The sequence below is a fragment of the Adiantum capillus-veneris genome, chromosome 10 (genome assembly GCF_014529385.1).
Source record: "Adiantum capillus-veneris isolate H3 chromosome 10, ASM1452938v2, whole genome shotgun sequence".
Taxonomy (NCBI): domain Eukaryota; kingdom Viridiplantae; phylum Streptophyta; class Polypodiopsida; order Polypodiales; family Pteridaceae; genus Adiantum; species Adiantum capillus-veneris.
In genome coordinates, this window is record NC_140940.1 from 62,697,534 (window position 1) to 62,720,552 (window position 23,019).

Sequence of the window (23,019 nt, forward strand, 5' to 3'; positions counted from 1 at the left end):
ATGGCGGCCATGTAGAGCAGGGAATAAAAGAGTGCAATGGAGATGGAATTCAACCTGCCATTAGCAATTATGTGACCACTAAAGGAGTAGTAGAGCTATTGCAGAGTAACATTTTGCAGATAATTAATGCTATTCTTCAGACCTTGAAGTATCTACATGCACACGACTATCTCTACAATGACATACACTCCTGCAACATGATGCTTCATTTTGGACAGAAGGGGGTCTATGCAGGCATTGTGGATTGGGAGTCATGTACAAAGACCAAAACAGTGGAATTCTTTCCTCCACTCCGCAAATTTAAAATGGAAACTAGAAATCAAAGCAAGAGAGTTTTTTCATGGGCCTCCCAGAATGCATATCTACTAGTCCCCCTGCAATGGAATAAATCCATGGAAATATTCTCCATGTGTCATACTCGTAAACAACTCTTCAAGTGCATGTTGGTGCCTCAAGAGAAAAACAAAAGTGATTGTTTAAGCAATGTTCTTACCCACCTTGAGAGTGGCAAGCAAAACAATCCCTTAACTTGACCTAATGCTTTTGATCTTTCTCATTGTCTAAATGGTGGCCATAGAGTGGGCTATGACATTGTAATGATTTTTGGTCTATGACCAACTAATGATCAAAGTGATGATTTGATTGTTGTCTCCTCTTTAGTTGAAAATGTAAATTGTATAATTAATCAAGTTATCTTGTGTCTTTTCTATGACATGGTGATAGATATTCTGTCTCTTTCTTGCACCATGATTAAGTGATCTTGTATTTTTCTTTCAACGTTATAAGTAGGTGTACATCAAGTAGTATAGCATGACTATCTTTCATAATTTTCAAGTAATCACACCGGGAAAAACTTATAGGACTTAAGTCACACATCTTCGTCTGCATGAAAAACACCAACGATATCATCTACTTCATCCATATTAGAGCATTCTGAAGCTATCTCCCACTCCATATCATCATCATTATAGCCATGGGCTTAGAAGACACCGTAGTGCTTTTGTGTTGTGCTTGTTGCAATGTTCATTGGATTATGGATAACTCTCATGTTGCAGATCTCTCATAATTTCGACTTGATGCTGCAATAGATCAAACCTTTACTGCAATGTGTTGCAGATCCACTTTCTTTCACCATACTCCTTCCATTGTATAGGCACACTTGTGTGTGAAATGGCATATATATGCCATGGATCTTGGAACATACCAGTTATGTTCGCATAATTAACTCACTGATAAAACCCAATTTTTCCCATCCTCCTGTCCCAACAATTAAGAGCACATTGTTTTGAAGTCGTTCATGAATTTTTTGTTGGCCGATTGTTGATGCATTGGGGATTTGGGATCCAATACAAATGAAACACCATGCAACAGCACCATCACATGTTGGCGACTGTGATTTTGATAGCTTTGTTCTTTGCACCAATGCCAACATGCTCTATTAGTTTGCGCAATGCCTCTGACATATAGCAATAAACTCGACCAAAGAAGAAAGAGTCTTTGTCGGCTATTCACAAAAGATCTACAAATGGTTTGTCCCGACTGACAATCCTCTCTACATTGTGCCCAAAAAATGTCAAGTTCACAAGTCATGCACATCTTGTAGTTGTCTTTTGGTAGCTAGGATACTTGCTGAGAAATGCATCCCATAGTCTATCAGCTACAATTTCAATCAAATCAGGCGTCACTTCTTGCAAGGTGGCAAGAACATGATATGCGGTTGCAAACCTTGTCGCACAAAGTATCTATAAAGTTTTATTGGGTGATTTTTGTTCGAAAAAGAGCATATAGAAATTGATGGTCTCTAATAAATTTCACCACATGGTTTGCATCCAGTAATAATATGCCCATATAATATGGGATAACCTATAATATGCTCGTGTATGGTGTATTATATGGATCGTGTATAACATATAATACAGCTTAGGCAGGCACGGGTTCCCGTACAAATGCACACGTGGACTCATGGCGAGTTCAGACTCTGCAAGCGCAGGGAGCCCGCCAAATCTTTTCCCTCTCTCTTCTACTCACACAACACAATTCTATGGTGAACATGTTTTGCATATGTGAAATTTTCCTCATTGGAAAAATAGAAATCAACATTTTAATTGAAATTATTATGCTTGCAAAAGCTTCACGTGTTTGACAACATTAGATTTTTTCAATTATTAGAATTTATATTTTTAATAATTAGAAAAAAAAGACACCATCTTTATCATGAAGGAAACTACTTCGTCTCGTAATGCAATGAACATTGAAATATTATCCAAGGTAGGAATTTAAAGTAAGAATGTGTCAAACTCAACATGCAACATAGAAAAGAAGGACAAGTTTATATCTTGTCATGATTGTGCTTTTACGAATTCAAATAGTTTTTCGAAGGTGGAAGGAGGAAAAAGACCAAACTAAGAGATTTCTGATTAAGTGGCCTTGATTTTTATCCCCATTCCAAAGCTTGCAGAGCGGTTAAAACCTCTTTGCGCAAAATAGTAGATGACAAAAATTATCTTGTGCCCTATTTGTGTCAAAGGGTGATGGAAAGACATCATTGTAAGAATTTTCTGTGTATTTTCTATTGAGTTTTGCATGTTTGGTTTTCTAAACGGTTTCATGTACACTTATGCCTCTTTGTAAGCTACTTTGTATTATACAGTGTATTGTTTTCTACGATCTTTGGTATTTCTCAAGTATTTTTTTCTACATTGTCTTGCTGCACGACAGGCACACACATAGACATACACACAACAATACCCAGTTTCTCATAGTACAGAGTGTATGTATTTCAATGATTATTCCAAGGTATATCCAAGGGAAAACTAACACAAGAAGATTTAAAAAATTTCTCATGTAGAAAAACGGAGTCTTTTTTATCAGTGTTTTTCATTCAATGCAAAACATAATGAGCTTCTGCTCGAGAGGGACCGCATACCTAGCTAGGTACGATTGGGGGTAGGGGACCATTGGCCCCCCCACCGGGCCAGCGGTCCCCTGCCCCCAATCGTAACTAGCTAGGTATCTCCTGCCTCCCTCACAGAATCTCATAATGTTGAGGTAAGTCACAAGGTGGGAATTCTTGTGAGAATTTGTCCAATTTAACTTCTTGTGAATAACTTAAAATGGATGAATTCCAAGCACTAGTGAGGCAACAAACCAAATGTGAGAAATGCTTGAAGCGACAGCTTGTATACACTTCTCAATGATTCCAAGTTTTGAGCACGAAGTGAAAAGAATGAGTGCACTTTCTCCCAAGAGATCCTTGGGACTGAGTGACACCCATATTAAATGCAGGGTGGAGTAATGGGATCGACGGTCGAGGCTGCGGGGCGGGATCTCGAGGCACACCAAACTTGGCCAGCAGGAAAAACGAGGTGCGTTGTCAAAAAGGCGAGGCGCATTAAACGTGGCCAGAGAGAAAAACGAGGCGCGGTAGGGCAATTTGAACCCAAGACCTGGCCGTCCGAGTTTAGGGTCACATAGTCTAACCACCTCACCCGCGCATGCATCGTGTACTCACAACCCTTTTCACAACATTATATTATAAAATAAAATGCATTTCTCAGGCTCTCCAAGTTTAGTGCGTGTCCAGGTTTAGTTTTTGATTTGATTTTTGGGGTTGCGATCTTCTCGGCTTTCGCACGTGAGCTTCTCCGCCTTTGATCCCATTGCCTCCCCCTCTTAAATATGGGTGTTACTTAGTCCTGAGGCCAAGAGATCAACATTTTACTAACATGAGCCAAAAGGTCAGGTCAACAACATGATGATTCCAAAGTTGATGAGAGTAAAGAGACAAACGAATGAGTTGCTAATGACAATCAGTGCTCATATAGAGAAAGGTGACACCTTCGCCTGCTGCCAGTGCACTACCGGTCTTCACAACACAGTCATTCAAGGCTACCCGCTTGAACATCGCCGTATTGACGAAGCTGTGCAACCCAAACGCGTCGCACGAGACATGAATGTCACTGAAGGAGCAGCCATCGATACACATGTTGATGATATGCACGAAGAATTCGGAGGGGCCTACGGGTCCCTGCAGCAGAATGATGTCCTTCTTTGCCCTGGACTGTGCTTGTACTGCAAGTAGCTTTCTACCGCCACCGCTTGTAGCCGTCGATGCAGAGACGGTGACATGAACTTTATGCCGCTGCAATATAGCGTTAGCTGCAATGGTCGAGTTATTGGCGATGGCAATTTTCAAATTAGGGCACATAAACATTGCCACAAGCACCACATTAACCTAGAAGATGTTGCGGTGACGGCCTTCTGATGATCCTCGCCGCATCATGAGCATAGCTCCTGATCTAATCGTGGCGTTTATACAAAAGCTCGCCCAAATTTTCTATTGCACTACTTATTTTGCCCCACAAACTGAGATCCCTTATATGTAGACCCGGCCATAAATTATAATTTCCGGAACCTCACACGATTCCTTTTGGGGAGTGTCACAAAAGAGAACTTGGAGAATTTGAGCAAATTTTTCATATTTTTACACTATTTTCCTCATAATGCAGGTCTCCGGAGTCATTCGTTTCCCTCTTAGTCTCAATCAACATTTTTGAACTTCAAAGCAGCATAGTTATAAGTTGAGACACACTTTTCCCCAATACTAGACCACCACATCAAGAAAGAAAGAAACGATGAAGCAGTCATAAGATCATAAGAGTGGATTTTTTTCCTTGAGAATTCAATTATTCAAGTGTCTCGGTTTCATTTGTGCACTTTGTTAAGATCGGCACATTGTGTGTGTGTGTGAGTGTGTGTGTGTGTGTGTGTGTGTGTGTGTGTGTGTGTGTGAGAGAGAGAGAGAGAGAGAGAGAGAGAGAGAGAGAGAGAGAGAGAGAGAGAGAGAGAGAGAGAGAGAGAGAGATAAGCATGCTTGGGCCCACCACCTTATTCACATTGGGACAACCCCTAACATCTTAGGAAGGTTGTGTTATGAGCGCGTATAGAGCTAGAAGAGAGTGAGAGGAGGCACTCACAATATACAAGAACTTGGGACTTGATGATAAGTTTAATCTTGATTACAGGACTTAATACTTTATTAAAAGAGCTAGATACAAGACTTGGATTACATGACTTTAGTACAAGACAATACTTGAACATAAGACAAGAACTAGAAGAGGGTTTTCCTCATAGGAGCCTCACAATTGGTGTTGGCAAGACTGAGGGGCTTGTGGCCCAAGACCCATATTTATACTAGTGCTTGAGGACGTTACTTGAGGAGGTTAGAACTTTGTAGGTTCTTCTTGAGGAGGTTAGAACCTTCTTGATTCTTCTTCAAGTTTATAGAGCTTTCCAAAAACTTCTAGATTCTTTCGGAATCTTCTCCAAGCTTCTTGATCCTTCTAGTTCTTCTAGAACCTTCTAGATCCTTCTTCAACTTTCTAGAGCTTTCAAGAAACTTATAGATTCTTCCGGAATCTTCTCCAAGCTTCTAGAAACTTCTAGACTCTCCTTTATACTTTTAGAACCTTCTAGAATCTTCTAGATCCTTATAGATTCTTCTAGATCCTTCTAGTGATGATGTAGGCGATGATACAGACAATGACATAGGCGATGATGCATGCGATGACACAAGAAATGATACACGCGATGACATAGACGATGATGTAGGTGATGTCATAAGCGATGATGCCGTCTTCTAGAGTCTTCCAAAACTTTCTTCCAAGATCTTCCAAGACTTTCCAGAATCTCCTTAGTGATTTCCTATAGGAAACTCAAGAAGACCCACTCTCAAGCCTCCATGACATTATCCCCTCCTCTAGCGATGAGTTCCATGAGAAGCGGTTTGGCTTCTTGGCATGGGAGCAAAGCTTGATGGATGGATGTTGATGGTACTCATGAAGTTTGGACCAATGGCAAGACTCGAGTACTAAAACATGGAAGATTGCATAAATCCGCATAGACTGTGGAAACTGGAGTGGATATGTGATTGGATTCACTTGGCCAACTATCTTGAATGGTCCACGTCTTTGATAATCTAGCTTTTGCAAAGGGTGAGATGAACATAGATCACGTTGGAGAAGCCACACTCGATCCTTAATCTCGTATAGTGGATGTTGCATTTGATGTTTGTCCACACTAGCGATATACCTGTGTTGAGCTCTTTTGATATTTACTGTCAATTCTTTGTGAATGCTTTGTAGTTGTGTGGCTAAATCTGTGGCAGTTCGATTCTTCACTCGATGATTCATGTGGACATACATCATTAGGTGATGATGATACTTGATTGTACATCGATGATACTGCTCTATGGCTTGATTCACCCCCTTTGTTTGTCCATCACTTTGTGGATGATTGGATAATGAGAGGTTAATCTTTACAACTTGAATCTTGAACAAGTCTTTCCAAAATCTTGATAGAAACTCTAGTCCTTGATTTGAAACAACGTCCCTAGAAGTCTATGCTAGCGATAAATATCCTCAAAGAAAAGCTTCCCCATTCCTTTCCTAATGAATGAAGAAGGGTGATAGCCTTGACGTAGCTTGCTAAGCTTGGTTTCAACAACTACTCCTTCAAACTATGTTGAGAGAAGTGCACCAATGAGATTAATTTGAGAAGCACCATCCGAATAAATCTTTGGTTGCATGTATATAAATAGCTCCGCTTGTTGGAAGAAGCCTCTAAACTTTGATCCTATCCCATCATACTTTTTAGGTAGGTTGTCCTCATGCTCCTTCCTTTGTTGTGATGAGGGAGCTGAAACCACGAGCAAATTTTGGCACATATTGGCTTCTTGGACTGTGGTTGAGCTCTTGCACTCCTGGACTTGGAAAGAGTGGTTTCTCTACTTGACCCATTGGACTAGCCTAAATCATGAATGGATTTTGGCACATAGTGGCTTTATGGAGTTCTTGTACTGGGGGTTGAACCTCTTGGAAATGGGATGGGGGTTGAAGATCTTGCACCACTAGACTTGGCAAGTGTTCTTTCTCTTCTTTCCATTGTGCATGTAGCTCTTGAATTTGTTGTTGCACCTTTTGCAAGGTGATTGCAATGCTTTCCAAAATAGATTGCTACATGGCTAGGTAAGCCATGATGGCAGTCTTGCCAAATTGTTATGAGCGCGTATAGAGCTAAAAGAGAGAGAGAGAGAGGAGGCACTCACAATATACAAGAACTTGGGACTTGATGATAAGCTTAATCTTGATTACAAAACTTAATACTTTATTGAGAGAGCTAGATACAAGACTTGGATTACATGACTTGAGTACAAGACGAGACTTGAACATAAGACAAGAACTAGAAGAGGGTTTTCCTCATAGGAGCCTCATAACTGATGTTGGCAAGACTGAGGGGCTTGTGGCCCAAGACCCCTATTAATACTAGTGCTTGAGGAGGTTAGAACTTTGTAGGTTCTTCTTTAGGAGGTTAGAATCTTCTAGAACCTTCTTGATTCTTCTTCAACTTTCTAGAGCTTTCCAAAAACTTTTAGATTCTTCCGGAATCTTCTCCAAGCTTTTAGAAACTTCTTGATTCATTTAGTTCTTCTAGAACCTTCTAGATACTTCTTCAACTTTCTAGAGCTTTTCAAAAACTTATAGATTCTTCCGGAATCTTCTCCAAGCTTCTAGAAACTTCTAGAATCTCCTTTATACTTTTAGAACCTTCTAGACTCTTCTAGATCCTTCTAGATACTTCTAGTGATGATGTAGGCAATGACACAGTCGATGACACGGACGATGACATAGGCGATGAGATCAGCGACGATGCATGCGATGACACAAGAAATGATGCAGGCGATGACATAGACGATGATGCAGATGATGACACAAGGGAAGACATCAACGATGATGTAGGTGATGTCATAAGCGATGATGCCGTCTTCTAGAGTCTTCCAAAACTTTCTTCCAAGATCTTCCAAGACTTTCCAGAATCTCCTTAGTGATTTCCTATAGGAAACTCAAGAAGACCCACTCTCAAGCCTCCATGACAGGTTGTTATGGCCCTAGCCAACACTCATTGTCTGCATTTCTCTGGTCCCATATACTCAATCTAAAGTGTGTAGATGCGTGCACCAACTGTCAATAACATGTTATGGTACAACCATACAAAAATTGGCATAGCTACAAAAAGGACTTTCATAGCTACTTATTAGAAGGAAAATAAATGATGCATATGTGACCATACGTGAGACATAGTCATTTTAGAAAGGTGCCAATGCATTTGCTTCGTGTGACTATAAATTATTAGCCATGTCCTATGTAACCTCGATGAGACTCATGAGTACTAAACCATTCGCGAAATGGGATCTACATAGTGTGGCTAGTTTCTATTGGAGCAATGACACTACAAAAATGGAGGGAAAACCCAACCCATTGCTCAAGGGCATGAACACCCACTGGAAGCTCACATGTAACTTGATAAAAACTACAATATTTTAAAAACAACCTCAAAAAATCTCATTATGAGTACTTCAAAATTCTAGATACTATCTAAAAAATCTTGAAGTGTAAGGCTTGTTGCTTCGTTGTCGATGTTAGGGAAAGAGTATGGTCTTTCTTCGAGAGACTCTAGGATCAAAAAGTGAGATTCCAAAAGGTTTAAGCACTTCCTCAAATTCCTTGAGTAGAAAGACAATCCCATCTGCCACCTTATATTTATAATTGCGAAGAGTGTGCACGAATGTGTGCCTGCTTGGTGGGGTGTGCGAGGAAGGAGAACATAGAGAGTTTTTGGTTGAGTTCTCACTTAGGATTGAAACGCCTCACTATTTGTTATTGAAATGTATTACCAATAAATAGGAAGAAGGTTGGTATGGTCAATGTGATGGATGTCCAACCAGTTCGCACAAACACTAACAATCTATCTTCCTTGAACACCGACATGGCCCAAGAGGCTATGTATGTACAACTTATACAACCATAAAGTATCCAAGTGGTGTCACCGTACACCCATTATCTCCATGCAATGTGAAGAGTGCTATGAGGGTAGGCTCTTTGTGAGATCATCCACAGGGTTTCCATCCATATGAACCTTGACTAGCTCCATGCTCTTCGTACCCAGTATGTCATGTATCACATGATAACAGACTTATATGTGTTAGACTTAGAGTGAACAAGGGGTTCTTCTCTAATGTAATCACACTCTAACTATCACAATGTAGCACTAGAGTCTGAGTAATGTCAAGATCTCCCACAAGGTGACCTAATCACACAGCTTCTTTGGTAACATCAAAAACTGCCACATACTTTGTCTCTGTGGTGGCGGAAGATGACATATAGTCCTACGGACATGATCTATGTGATGACACAGTTACTCTAGGAAAAAGGAAAACATAGCCAGAGTTGGATATTTGACTATCTAGAAAATCCGCATAATCCACATCTATGTAACCAACAATGGGTGCATTACTATTCCCAAAGCATAAGCACTTGTCTATCAGACCTTCCACATATCTCAAGATGTGGTTCACTGCATTGGGTTACTCAATGAGGCATCCCCCCTTCCCCCCCCACCTCCCCCGCCCCTACATTTAAAACATTGCAAGAGCTTGTGAATATACTTTTTGTGTGCCAACTCTCCCCTTTGATCTCTCTTGATTCACAACCAATAAAGTAATATGCATCTCTTTAATGTTTCATAGAAATCTATGTGCCAAGGGACTGCTTCAAAATGGAAATCTCTTCTTTTGGCTTCCCGACAATGAGCATCTCATAAACGTAAAGTATCAAGATGATAACTAAACTTCAGGGTATACAAGCAAAAATCTTCTTGGCTCCTTTCATATGCTTGGGATTGCATTTAGTTTTCAAAATTCATGTACTAGTTCCTTGAGCCTTGTTTTAGGCCATACAATGCCTTACATAATTTACACACCAATTCTGCCCTTGTAGGCTTCTTAGCCTCGACTTCAAAATCCTCTAGTTGTTTCGTATAGACATCCTTATCAAGATCCCCATGAAGGAAAGTCGTCTTAAAGTCTATCTAGACAAGTTCCATGTCCTCAATGGCTACTAGTCCAAGTAGAAGATGAAATTTAGTTATCTTGACTACCCAAGAGAAAATCTCATCAAGGTCCACTTCGTTGTTCATTTTGAATCCCTTAGTGACTAATCTAGCCTTATACTTAGGCTTGGGATCTTCTTTCACAATGTTTTTCTTATATACCCTTGTGCAAGGCAAGTCTTGTTTCCCCTCTCGTAAATCTATCACTTAGCAATTTTCATTTGCCATAATTGAGTTGCACTCAGATTGCATTACCTGATCTCACTTCACACTATCCTCCATCTCAATAGCCTTTTGGTAGTAGGTACTAATGACCAACCAACTTTTAGACTTGAACACGGAGCCGTAAATTTTGAACTTCTCATTATGCTCAGACATGAGCAAAGAGAGTCTAGAGAGAGAGAGAGAGAGAGAGAGAGAGAGAGAGAGAAGGAGACCTGCTACACCCACTTGTTGTGAAGTATTCAAGGTTGTTCAAAAGTAAACTAAGCTGGGAACACCACGCTTCCAATAGCAGCAACTTTTGTGCATTGTAAAAGGGTCATTTGTGCAACTCTCGTGCCATGGCAGTCTCCTGTGTATATTGCTACTTAATGGTGAAAGGATCCTTTAGCTCTCGAGCCATGGAACTATAAGCAAAAGGGGGAAAAAATCTCATGATATGAAGTTGTTAGAATGTTTGTGACCAGGTGAGGGGACGATGAGTCTGAGACCCTCTTTGAAGGTTACAAACAAAGATTAATGGAAATTTCCTAAAATACACTATGTTACTTACGATGCACTTTTCTATTGGAACTTTTAAGTCAACCAAAAATTTTGTCAAGGACCATAGAATTTTACACACTAGTGGCATTCTTAAATGTATGCCATGATGCATGTAAACAACATAGCATGAAATGGATTTCAATTAAGCATCAATATTAAGCCTTTTAAGTGTCAATTGAGTTGAGGATTGTAAGTTCAAATTGATGTTTTCATCATAAAAATAAGAAACATTGAAATTATAATAAATCATCACAAAATAATTATATGAAGAAAAAACTATCTAGATCACAAGAAGTCATTATGAAAGAACTTCATGGCATCATAAAATAAATCTATAGAATAATAAACATAAGAAAATATCATAAAACGATATCATGAAATCACAAAACGGTCATCTTAAACATTACAAATGAGCTTAAAATAACAACATGGTATACTGAATTGACTTCATGCAATAATAATTCTTTCAATTATAGTAAATCATCATGCAAAAATATCATTGTATTAAAATGACTTTATCTAACAAAAAACTATCTCAATTATACTAAGTCATCCATGAAACAATGCTATGCAACATAAAACCATTCCAATAAGAAACCATCCATATCCTCATGAAAATGTATCATGGTATCATGGAACAAATCCACGAATGAATAAAGTTCTTACTAAAAAAATCAATAGAAAAGACTTCTAATCATTATGAAAGTATAACATGTCTCATAGAACAACTCCATGAAAAAATAACTATCTCCGTAAAAAATGATTATGAAAATATGTCATGGCATCATGGAACAACTCTATAAATGAATAACCATCTTAGTAATAAACAATCAATATGAATGGATTCTAATATCACCATGAAAATACATCACGACATTATGTAATAGCTATATGAAAGAATAACCATCTGAATGAAAAATTATCTGTACGAATGATTTATAATCACCATGAAAATGCATCATGACCTCATGAAACAACTCCATGGAATAATAATCATCTCAATGATAAAGGATTAGTATAAATGACTTCTAACATATCATAAAATCATGAAACAACTCTATAAAAGATTAATCGTCTTAGTGACGAATGATCAATATGAACACTTTCTAATCATCATGAAAACACGTCATGGCATCATGCAAAAACTCCATGGAAGAATAATCATCTCAATGAAAAAGAATCAATACGAACAATATTTAATCATCAAGAAAATGTATCATGGCATCATGGAACAACTCTATAAACCAATAGTCATATCAATAATAAACGACTAGTACGAACAAGTTTTAATCGCTATGAAAACGTATCATGGCATCACAAAACAACTCCATAGAAGAATAACCATCTCAATAGTAAACAATCAATACAAAAAGGAAATAATCATCAAGAAAACATATCATGGCATTGTAAAACAACTCTATGGAAGAATAACCATATCAACAAGATGAACGATTAGTACGAACGACTTTTCATCATCATGGAAGTGTATCATGGAATAACTTCATGGCATAATAAAAAACAATCAATACAAATAAACTGTAATCATAGTGAAAACGTATCATGGCATCATGGAATAACTCCATGAAATACTAACCATCTTAACAAAATGAACGATCAATAATAACGTCTTGTCATCATCATGAAAATGCATCATGGTATCATGGAACAACTCCATGGAATAATAACCATATCAATAATAGAACGATCAGTACGAATGACTTGTAATCATCATGGAAATGCATCATGACATCATGGATTTACTCCATGAAATAATAACCATCTCAATATTAAATGATCAATACAAACAATTTCTAATCATCATGAAAACGCGTCATGGCATCATGGAATAACTCCATGGAATAATAATAATCTCAATAACAAACGATCAATACGAACGCCTTGTAATCATCATGGAAATGCATCATGGCATCATAGAATAACTCCATGGAGTAATAATCATTTTAAAATAGAAAATAGAAATGAACGAACAATACGAACCACTTCTATTATCATGAAAACACATCATGGAACAACTCCATGGAGTAATAACCATCTCAACAATGATTTATTAGTAAGAAGGACTCCTAATCATCACATGAAATTATAAATTTCAATAACAAACGATCATAAGTAAAAACTATAAGTTTTTTATATTTTGGCTGAAAATAAATTATTAAAATGTATCTCTTCAATAAATTAGCAAAATTATAACTTTTTCACATCTATATGTAAACAAATGATATAAATCAATCAATTATAATGATCATATATAACTCTTTGATTTTTCCAATCAAAAGAGAAAATAATTCACCAAAATAAAACTCTTCAATAAATCATTAAAATATAACTCTTTGATAAACCATCAAAAATGTAATCATCGACATTCACAAAGAAGCAAAATAATGTGAGCTTTCAAAATATAAGTATCAATATTGATTGAAGATTATAAAATAAATCATGAAAGTTGTAAGTATTTGAGATGTAACTATATAAATCATTGAAACATAACACTTTAATAATCATATAAAAAGAATAAAAATAACTATTCAAACATAATTTTTTAACATGAATCTTCGAATACAACACGGATTATCAAGATGTATAACTGTCAAGAATTTCAATAATATATATATATATATATGTGTGTGTGTGTGTGTGTGTGTGTATGTATGTATATATCGATTTGATCTTTATCATAGATTACACACAATTGAAACAAAAAGCAAACTAAAAAGATTTCAAGTGATATGACTTTGATGTAACTCGATGTACATGCATCAAAATATATGTGATATGTATGAAATATAAGTATCACTACAAGAGGTCACGTGAAGTTCAGTGCCACATTACCGGCGTCAGTGACGGGCGTCAGTATATGTGTGTATTTATGGAGGGAACCAAGGTTTTTAAAATTTCATTTTCAAAATTCTTACGCCTATTTTGGCAGGTCTTCCGACACTAGTGTGAATGCGTATTCCGACGCCCCTTCCGTTGGCTATTCCAACGCCTATACCAACAGCTGTACCATCGGTACCTGTAAAAACCAAAACTGTGGGCTTTCTCTGCGCATTTCTACTAATTCTTGCACCACATCTCAAGCTCTCCTCTTCACCCTCTCTCACAAATCTGTTGTGATACATGCCATCGGAGGTGCTAATCTTGCTTATGGGTTAGCGTATAACACTAAGGTAAGATTATTTTCATGTTTTCTTATAGATTTAGGGTTTAGGGTTTAACTTTATGTTTGTGTGTGCATTTTTGGAGGTTCTAGGACTAATGTGAGTGGTCAAACCTTTAAATGCATATTAAGTTTATTTTAATTACTTTGTATATTAAAAAATGAAAATTTCATGCTTTAAAAGAAATTAGGATTTTTTATGTGAAATTTCATTTTAAATTATGGAAAAAAATTGTTTAAGTTTATGAAAAAATCTTGTTTTGAACAATTTTTTTATTGAATTATGTCGTTTTTCAAATTATGTAGTTGATGGGGTTTATTCTTTAGGTTAAGTTTAAGTTATAAGTTAAGTTAGATTAGGTTAGGTTATGTTAAGTTAAGCTACGTTGTTATCTTAGGTTATACGTTAGGTTGGGTTAGGTTATCTTATACGCTAGGTTAGATTAAGTTAATCTATGTTAAGTTAAGTTATATTAGGTTAAGTTAGGTTAAGTTACGTTAAGTTAAGTTAGGTTATCTTATATGCTAGGTTAGGTTAGGTTACGTTAGGTTAGGTAAAGCTACATTAGGTTAAGTGAGGTTAAGCTACGTTCGACAATACAACAAGCTATAGAGCTTATCAATAGCGCATATTAAAAACAACACAATGGCGTTCTCTTCGTCAAAACGGCAATCCATAAAGCTTACCCACAACACATATGCATTGTGGGCAAGCTGTATGTCTTTTCGTATTGCCAACAGCTGGCCATTGTGTTGTTTATATGTCCGCGAGCGGATTTTAAGTCCTAAAATAGCACCATGGTGAGCCGTTTGGCAATACGAAAAGCCATAGATATTGCTTACAATGCATATGCATTGTGGGCAAGCTTTATGGATTGCCGTATTGCCAAACAGCTTGCCATGGAGTTGTCTATATGTTTGCGAGCGATTTTCAAGCGCTGAAATTACCTCGTGTCCCTACAAACAACACAATGGCAATCCGTTTGGCAATACGGAAAACCATAAAGCTTGCCCACAAGATGTATGCATTGTGGACAAGCTCTATGGCTTGCCATATTGCCAACGGCTCGCCATGGGGTTGTCTATATGTCTGCGAGCAGTTTTCACGCCATAAAATCGCTTCGCAACTCTAAAAACAACACAATGGTGAGCCGTTTGCCAAATTGGCAAGCCATAGAGCTTTCCCACATCAAATATGCATTGTGGGCAAGATCTACAGCTTGTCATTTTGCTAAATACCTACCATTGTGTTGTTTTTATGTTAGGTTAGGTTATGTTAGGTTTAGGTTGTATGCTAGGTTAGGTTAGAGCTATTGACGGCATAATAGTCAAGAAAATACAAGTGGACTTCGAATATGACGCGTGTACTTAAAAAAATGCAATCGGACTTCGAAGTGACTTGTGTACTTTTAAAAATGCAAACAGACTTCGGTTAGGTTAGGTTATAGGTTAGGTAGATGTTATGAGATAGGGTACATTAAGTTAGCTTAGGTATAAGTTTTACGTTAGGTTAGATTATATTATAGGTTAGGCATAATGATTATAGGTTGGGTTAGATCTAACGTCAAATTAATAGTAGTAAAAACGCAATTCGACTTCGAGGATGACTCGTGTACTTCTAAAAACGCAAACGGACTTTGGTTAGGTTAGGTAGATGATATAAGTTAGGTTATATACATTAAGTTAAGTTAGATATAGGTTTTATGTTGGGTTAGATTATAGGTTAGGCATAATGGTTATAGGTTAGGTTAGAGCTATCATCAAATTAATAGTAGAAAAAAACGCAATCAAACTTCGAAGATGACTCGTGTACTTTTAAAAACGCAAACGGATTTTGGTTAAGTTAGGTTAGGGTTATGTTTTAGGTTAGGTTAACTTACAGGCTAGGTTAGATTATAGGCTATGTTAGAGCTAGCGTCAAATTAATAGTAGAAAAACCGCAATCGGACTTCAAAAGTGCACACAGACTGAAAGAAGCTTAATATATAGTCATTGACCAATAAAGATGAGATTATTACCCTGTGGTCCTAGTCTCTGTGCACCTCTAGATCTAGTGTGCCCCCTACGCCTAGGACTCGTGTGCCCACTACACCGACGGGTGGTTCATCCTCGAGATGACGTCGCCGTCGTTTTGAAGGCAGTGATTGTTGTGGTAGCGGTTCTACCGATGCGTTCCACACCACCGAGAGAGCGCCCACCACTCTCTTCAGTAGATAGTTCACCGATGGGTACACCATGTACACCTTGTGGATCACACGAGCATGATCCTAGCAAGGTGTACAGGAGCAGGGATGGGGCTGTTGTGGCAGATAGGGTGGGAAAGGAAATGCGACAGAGGATTCGACAGCTTTGTACAATTCAGTTTGGTCATACTATGAAGATGAAGATTTGGAAAAATCTGGATCTTGAGAGAAAGAATTACATTGTAGACACCATTCAGAGAGAGTATAGGCCGGTAGAGGGATACGACAAGGTATCGAATGCCTAAATTTTAAGCGTGGCGAGGTCCACAATGTCTCACCGTCAGGCAGAGGCTAGAGACAGATTCAAAGACGGCGATCCCAAGCCGTCATGGTTGGACGCAGAGGAGTGGATTGGGATTTCACAAGAGACAGAAGACAATCCGAATAGATTTCTGGAGCAGAGAGATGCAGCCAGAGCATGTTTGGAGTCTGTTGGAATGTCACATCTTGGGAGTGGAGGCTATGATACGCTTTGCATTAGTTTGTAAGTATTACATGTATGCTTTAAATTATTGATATTATATATGTTATTTGAAGATTTATCTAATGATTAAACCATAATTTTGTAGGAAGTTTCCGTGAAGCGCTTTCCAACACGCCAAGAGGAGAAGTATGGATACAAGCATGGACTTGTGGCCCTTTTGACCGAGCTGGAGGACGAGGGAGAGCACGTCGATTGGGAGGCATTACCATGAGGGCTTCTCACTCAGTGACCTCTTGCATATGTACAGTTTTGTAGCACTTATGTTTTTGGTTTATGGTATGGTTAAGGTTTGACAGTCAACTTATGTTTATGGTTTATGGTTATGGTTATGGTTGTGCAAGGTTATGGTTATGGTTTTGGTTTTGGTTCAGCTGATGGTTATGGTTTTGCTATGGTTATGGTTATGGTTATGGTTGTGCAAGGTTATGGTTATGGTTTTGGTTTTGGTTCAGCTGATGGTTATGGTTTTGCTATGGTTATGGTTGTGCAAGGTTATGGTTATGGTTCAGCTGATGGTTATGGTTTTTCTATGATGGTATAGCAATCGTGCTATGGTTATGGTTTTTCTATGGTCATGGTTATGGTTATGGTTGTGCAAGGTTATGGTTATGGTTTTGGTTCAATGATGGTTATGGTTTTGCTATAATGGTATATCAATCGTGTGATGGTTATGGTTATGGTATGGCACACAAGTTATGTTTATGGTTTTACAGTTTTCGACTCATGGTTTAATCATGTTAACAAGTTATGCTATTCTTACAATTTGGCTAATTTTCCATACACCCGCGCTTTAGCGTCAGCTTGTAGGTGGAGTGCGGTTGCTTGTGCACTCTTCCTTTGGGCAGAGAGGGTTGTTTTCTTTTGCTGCAGTACATGCATCATTAGTTCCCAGCCCTCTCTGTCCAAATTTTTTTTACAGGTTTTGGTCGTTGGTACAGGTTACGGTATGACCGTCGGTATGGGTCACAGAATAGGCGTCAGAATTTAATTTATTAATACCAAGGCTTATACCATTGATTGTTTCGATGCTTGTTCGTATTTTGACACCCGCCACATCGATAGTTATACCGACGCTACGATACCGGTGCCTCTTCCGAACCTTATTTCAGTGCTTTTAAGTTTAAAATTTAGTGCTATTTCGTCGGTACCTGCACCGAATTCTGCACGACCTCTTGTAGTGTATAGAGATCAATCAATTTATGTACTTCTTTCAATATATAAAGCAAATTGAGGATGATATAAATTTAACATGCTTAATTTTTAATTTATTTCTTTTATATAAACCAAATTGCATATGATTCATAAAAAGAAAATTCAAGAATTATACAATAAGAAGAATTAAAGATATTGTAATTTCAATATTCTAAACTTTTACTCTATTTCTTTTACACAAATCGAACTGCATATAATCCATGAAAAGCAAATCCAAGAATCATGTAACAAAAAACTCAACACGTATCAATATAGATATCTAATTGAATACAACATAATTACCTCTTGATCTAAGTTCTTTTATGGAAATCGAATGGAATATGATGCATGAAAGGTAAATCAAAGATCATAACAAGAATATTAACACAAATAGATTTAAAATTTCAAAAATTCATACCTCTTGATGATTTTAATTGAAAACGTGTTGAAAATAGTTATCAATTTCTTGTAAGTTACTTTTCGTGCAGAATTTGATAAATCTGTCATGACCAACTGCTCCGAACCGTCCCAAAACCTTGATAACGACTCTTCAAACATTGAAATCCGAGTTTCAAGTAGAAATTTATGGTGCTTTTATATTTTGTTGAATTGCAGATTTTGGTTGCGCGCGCGCAAGGTGAAGCTGCACGAGACAAAAAACAGTCTTTTTTGTGAAGAAAAAGCAACCACGCTCTGATACCTCGTTGAGAAGTATCATAATAACTAATATCTAATTCTCCTAAATGATTTTCTCATGTTAAAGTGATCATTTAATATGGGAAAGTGCCAGGGGTGAAAAAGCTAGAATATTGGTTAAGCTGGCAGACCGACCACAGTAGGGATCCAAAGGAGGGAAAATAGAATTCCAAAGGGTGGCCCATTTGCAAAAGAGCAATGTGCAACAATGGGCTTTAAAGACCCTAAGGATGAGGCCATTAAGACTTCCAAAATGCTAAGGTTCCAAAATTCAAAATTATGTCCAAAGGTCAAACACTAGGAAAATTGGATGCTTTGTGTGTGTTCAAAAAGTCTTCATAGTTACTACATAAGAGGGGGCAAGCCCTGGAAGTAGGGGATGAGACAGAAACACACACACACACACACACACACACACTCACAAGCCTCCTTTACACAAAGGGAATGAGGGACACGTGTTAGTTCCCTAGCCCAGATGCCCACAAGGTGTACTCAAATCCTATTGGAGGGCCATGGAGGTGGACCAATGAGAATTCTACTATAGTAAATATAGTTCAACTAAATTAAAAACACCTAATAAAAGAACCAATAAGAATTGAGCTCTCTAGAAGATTATTGAACAGTCTCTCAAGGGTCCAATGAGCATTCAACATCCCAATGGCTTGCCTCATTCATATTGGCTAGGAGACAAAGGGGTCCAAGAAGAGTTTAGTTGCATTTATTAATTACCTAAATCTCTCACAAAAGGGGAAAGGGAGACACATGTTAGAAGGCTATCACTTATGCTCCTTTCATCCTATTGGCTAAGTGTGGAGAGGTCCAATGGGGTGGTAGCATGAGATAATAGCATGAGGGATTGACCAAGAGAGAGAGGGGGCTGATTATCCCAATTCATTATTCCACACACACTCACACAAGCTCATGTATGAAGCAAGAAGACTCTCTCTCTTCTTCTCAAGATTTAAAGGAAAGCTTAGCACGTACTCCAAGGTTGTGAGAAGGGAGTCCTACATCAACAACTCTTGGCTTCGTGATGCAAATCCATCCAAGAGCCAAGCTTTGATGCATGCTCATCTTCTCTACCATGCTAATTACTAAGCTCAGCTATGCTAATATGAGTGATTATGTGACGAGATGTACATCTTTCTTGTAAGACTACTCCTTCTTCCTCTCAATCTACTCTCATACCCGGCTAACTCTCACCATCTTCGAAGGTGTGTGAGGTCTTGGGCCTAATACCATGATGGAATTGATGTTATGTTTTATAAGTGTTTTGCTTAGTGCTTGAAGCTTCCATCTTTATTGCACTAGCTAGTATTGAAGGAACACAAAGAATTGTATTGTAAAATGACTCTCTTGATGGGAGAAACGTATAATACAAAGCCTTTTGGAGGGGGGGGCGGCTCCATGTAAATCCGGTCCTCAACTATTGTCAATATCTTAATTTCTCTCTCTTTTGAAGTATTGTTCATGCTATCTAACTAGGTGTTATTCTTTTTGTTGCTCTCTTCACCCAAGCCCTGTTGTTATGCTCATTAGGAATCTATTATAATGAAATGCTCACTATGTTCATGCTTATTTCCGCTACACACAAGTTGTTGAAAGATAAATAGAGAGCACAAAAATAGAACCCCAAAGTGTGTGGAATACACACATGAGATGATGTATATATAGAGGGGACCTAGGTTCTATATATAGAGAAGCCATATAGTAAGTAGCTTCACATATAATCTCAACACCCCCGCTCAAATAAGGGTCCCTAACTGTGGAAAAAAAAAAACCCTTGGGGGATCAAGGGAAAAACCCACAGGTCTATTTACGCCCACCGTTATATTATAAAAATCATTGAATGTACAAATGTTCATGAGGAGCTACATCACTCCTTTTACAATGAATATTTAATGAGGAGCTACATCACTCCTTTTACAATGAATGTTTTAAGAGGAGTTACATCACTCCTATCCTATCAAATATAATAATGAATACAAAGATTCAATAAAGAGGTGTAAAAACTATCGATTAGCTCATGTTATCATCAATATGGCATCACCAAACATGCCTTCATGTTGTCATCAATATGGAATCACCAAACATGTCTTCATAAATCTTTTATTGTCACCAAGTTTGTCTTCATGAAATCAATCCTTTGATCAATCCTACATAGATCATAGACTCAAAAAACATAGTCATGAAAATTTTAAGCATCATTACTGAAATAATTACATTCACAATGCCATGAGAGATGGTTCGTGACACCACTCTTTTGACAACATATATACGCACGACAACATATGTATACATAAAGTATGAACGTAAAAGTTCAAGATGAGTGATTACGTGATGTAAATGACATGTGTATATACTACATAAAAAGATATTGATCAACGTAGTCATATAAATGAATATCATCAAACTATTACAGAACATCATCATTGTATCAATAAAAATGAATAAATCATCATGGTATCGACGAAAAGCATCATGATACCACCGAGAATAGTCATTGTATCAACGAAAAAACATCATGGTATCAACGAGAATAACCATCGTATAAACGAAACAACATCATGGTATCACTGAGAATAACCATGGTATCAACGAAACAACATCATGGTATCACCAAGAATATGCAAATGTCCATGGAAATGGTGTTGTCTTGATAAGCAACTCTGTTGTTTTTTGGTGATGTCAGATTTCAGCGAATGCTCTACAAAAGCATCGTGATCTTTGAGGTTGGTGTTTTGGGGGGCTCTGAGCTCCTTGTGGCTCTGCTCTTTGCGGATTCTTGTAGAATCTCAACTTGCGATGGCGCTTGGGAGGAGGTTGGGGGGAATCTTCATCAGGATCATAATATTCATCATCACTGCTTCACTCATCACTGTGGGTTGATTAGAGACATGGCACCCATTTCACTGGGTAGTGACTTGCCGGTCACATTCTGGTGACCTGGGCCGGATGGTATCGCGCCAATCCCTCCTGGAAATGTCTAACCCACCCTATGATTCACTAGGATGTCCTCCCCTTCCCACGATGGATGCTCATTGGATGTGTCCATCTCTGCGCATTCGGGGTCAATGCGGGGTTAGCTAGCTATTTTGGTTGTTGTTTTACATGCATCTTCTGCCTTCTGTGCACCTCGTTGGTCTTTGGATTCTTCTTTGCAATTTTTTTGGTCCTTGCCATCTAGAATGTGCGTTTGGGATGCTTCCGAGAGTTTGTGGTATTCAGTGAGGGGGGGAGTGTTTTGTGTTTGTGATGGGGGAGGGTTTTTCCTCTTGATATAGGGTGGACATATAAGTGTGGGTTCACATGGTGAAAAAGAGCTGCTAAAAGCACGAGTAAATAATCTTTTGAATTACAAAATCACATGAAAGTAGAGAACTATTCAAACACAAAGAGCTACACGTCTACTTGAAAATTTTCATAAACAGTTAAACAATGTCTCCTATTCTAGACTTTTCCCACCGTGGTCCTTGATGCTTGCCACTCTGCATGTCGTATTGGACCTTGTGAGGATCACCAGTACTCTAAGGAATGAGCATGGGCTAGTCGACGGGATTCTTTTGCTAAGCACGACGACCTTGCATGTTTAATCGACACTTTGTGTCCAAAGTTGGTACGATAAAATCAATTCGACATTTCCTGAAGATAGAATGAGCGCTCTAAACCCCCTCCATGTCTTGTATTCTTGAAGTAGACACCCCTAGCACAGTAGTGTGAGTTCTCCATACCTTGCGTGCTCCAAATGTCCAATGAGCCATACATGTTCATAAAGTATGCACCATGTGCATAGAGGATGTGTTGCCCATAAAGCCACAACACATTGATGATAAAAAATAAAGCATAGAATAGAACAAGGCAGAATAGAAAGCACTCACCATATAGTATGTGTGTAATGTTTTTTCCACCCCATGCAATGACGACTGCCCTTGTGAACTCCGCCACCAAATTTTGGATTGTTCTTCTACGCAACAATGGAGGTATTGGTCCAATGACAATCTATTGAATTTAAGAGCCCTTCTACTTTTGAGATAGCGTCAAGCAACCTCTCCGCAAGCTTTAGTATAAAGACATTATCAAATAGGAAGCTTGAATAAACGATCAAAGATGCACATAAAAGCATGAAGTGTGCACATTAGGAAGAGAATGGGGTCTAGGAGGGCTTCTTTATTTTGTAGTTTAAGGGAGTCAAAACTTTAGTATTAAGAAAGCAATCGAAGGACAACTTTTGAATTCAATCACGCAAAATGGCTAGTATATTTCAATTCAATTTTTTTTCCCAAAATCAAATTTAAAATCTATTGGGCAAAACCATACATGTAACATATTTACGGAAAGAGCTTGGCATGTAGATTACAAACCAGATATAATCTCCGCTCAAATTGGAGATTATATATAGGATCTACGGAAGGCCAAAAACCAAAAAGTTATCAACCCCCTCTTTTCGGGACAAAAGTACCTCCATAATCTCCATGGAAAATAAAGAGACCCTCCTATACCCCATCCTCTTCCTAACA

General features: G+C 38.0%; 1 pseudogene; it reads right to left on the bottom strand.

Moving 5' to 3' along the window:
• Positions 1-3,799: 3,799 nt before the first annotated feature.
• LOC147448943 (TPD1 protein homolog 1-like) lies at positions 3,800-4,288 on the bottom strand (annotated as a pseudogene).
• Between the last annotated feature and the right edge of the window lie 18,731 nt (positions 4,289-23,019).